The following is a 2,398-nucleotide window of genomic DNA, read 5'->3' on the forward strand; positions in this document are numbered from 1 at the left end:
GGGGCCAGCAACCACGGCGCTGCTGTAATAACAGGCCAAAAGAGCCACCTGCGCGGCTCCACACCACAGTGCCGCGTACAAAATCCCGCAATAAGTGAAGGAGGGCGGACGGCACAAACATTGCAGTGCAGGGCTGAAGAGCACCACCCGTCAACACAATGTGGCCTCAGGGTTAGTCCCCAACCACACCAAGCAATATATCTTCAGGAGGCAAGAGCTGTTACATGAGCCTCCAGTAGGAAAAAGCAGGAAACTACAGTGATTGAAGCGCTCTGTGGGGGATGGGGTCGTGAACTGAGACACAGGGGGACAACCTGACAAGCCGCTTGGATTACCGCAGTGACTCCTGGCTGGCGTCCCCTGTGTCCAGTAGGACTTGCATCATAAACTCAACGGAGGCCGCGCTCCAAGATGACAGTGGGGAAAAATGTGAAGGTCAGTCACCAAACAAAACTGGACAAATTCACTCTCCGAAAGGGCGCAAAGACCCAAGAAAGTCCTCACGAGCATCCGCCCCTTGACTCCACGTCCGCCTCCAAAAAGGGTGCTCTCTCCCTACACAACATCATGGCTGCTATACGAGGGGTGCAGGCAGCTTTGGAAAACCGAATAGACTCCGTCACAACGGAGGTCTCGCTGATTCGAGCAGACTTGTGCAATGTGGGTACATGAGTGCAAGAAGTAGAAAACTCCACCAAAACTCTACTCCAAGATACCTCGGTGCTTAAGGCTCAAATGAAGGAAATGTAAGCACTAAACTCCAACCTGGAAGCAAGACTCGATGATCAAGACTTCGGGTGCCAGGTGGGCAGCCCTGACCAGGGGCACCACCCAGGCCCATCATAGCGCAGCTCTTTAACTATAGAGATTGTGACGTGATACTCCAAAATGCCCGCACTGCCCCTCCTGTCCTATTTGAAAAGACACAGATCAACTTCTTCTCAGACTTTACCCTTTATACACAGAAGCAGAGACTCCATTTCATAGCAGTGAAGAAAGGACTCCTAGATAAAGGAGTAAAGTATTGTATGCTCTTCCCGGTACGTCTACGGGTGGGATCAGAAGGGAGGACTTGGTTCTTTACAACACCGGAGGCAGCGTGGGAATGGCTTGATGGCTGGACGACAGTGGAAGGCTCTGGGGCTGGGGCCCACAGTGGGAGACTAAGGAGAACAACTAAGGTGCCAGGAGACCAACTAACAGAGGACACGCACCTTGGGGAGGAAGCATAAAATTGTTGGTGATGGACAGGTGGACTATCATTAGAAGGGTGGGGCGGAGAGTTTCACACTCATTGAATGACTGAAACACTCGCACATAAATTAACTCCAACCCGCAAGACCTTCTCCGTGCCTAAAATAATGGCGGAGAAATATGATTATCTCTAGGCCAACGGGCCTGGAAATGGAGAAAAATACCAATCTCTGACTTCATAAAACCCATCTCTTTCCAGGAGAAATATGCTCAGGGACAAAGAGTGGGAGGAGGGGAGAGTTGGATGGCATGCCTACGTTCCCTAGATTTAAGTTGGGAATGGTTGACAAGCACTCTGCTGCGTTGGGGTGGACAGTTGGGGCACTGTCAAGCAGGGATGCAGGATGGGGGCGGATCGGGGTAGGGAATGGAGGGGGGTTTCAGAACTTTGTAGCATGTTTGCTGTGGAGCCTTTAAGGTTTAATAGGACGAGCATGAGACATCCATGAACAGGGCCCAAACATAGCAGTTCACATTGACATTTCGGCCGGGACTCACAGTGGTAAAGATCCGGAAGAAAGAGACAACAGGGCTAAAACAACGAGGATACTAGCTGCCACATGACAGGGCAATCTTCAGCTGAACCTAAATTAATGACCTGGAATGTAAATGGGTTAGGAAATAAAATCATACGGGGCATAGTAATTCAAAATTCACCCCACTGATGATGTATTACTGCTAGAAACCCAACTCATGGGAAACAGTTGTATCTGAAAAAAACATGTTAGCATTAGATTCCTTATCTTAGAATATCCCCAGGCGTCAGACTGGATCCGGAAACATTTGAGTAGCAGTACCCCTGCACGCTGGTAGGCGCCGTCCGCGTCCGGCGTTGTTGGCGCCGGAATGACGTCGCCGGAGTACTTAGACGCCGCCCTTGCGCGCTGACGTCAGTTCTTTTTTCCGCCTCAGCTAGCGCAGATCCGGAGAAGCTCTACCCCTTAGTCAATTTTTGACTAACATTTTTTTGATCTTTTGATCTGTTTTTCTCAAGTCGTTCGACTCCTACGGTGCCGGTAGTAGGGATGCCCGGGTTCAAACCCTGCTCCAAGTGCAGCTGACTGATGTTGGTTACTGACCCCCATCGCCGGTGTCTTTAGTGTCTAGGCCTCGACCACCACGACCGAACCTGCTCCGACTGCCG

Source organism: Lissotriton vulgaris, chromosome 9, assembly GCF_964263255.1.
Source record: "Lissotriton vulgaris chromosome 9, aLisVul1.2, whole genome shotgun sequence".
In the NCBI taxonomy this organism is placed as follows: domain Eukaryota; kingdom Metazoa; phylum Chordata; class Amphibia; order Caudata; family Salamandridae; genus Lissotriton; species Lissotriton vulgaris.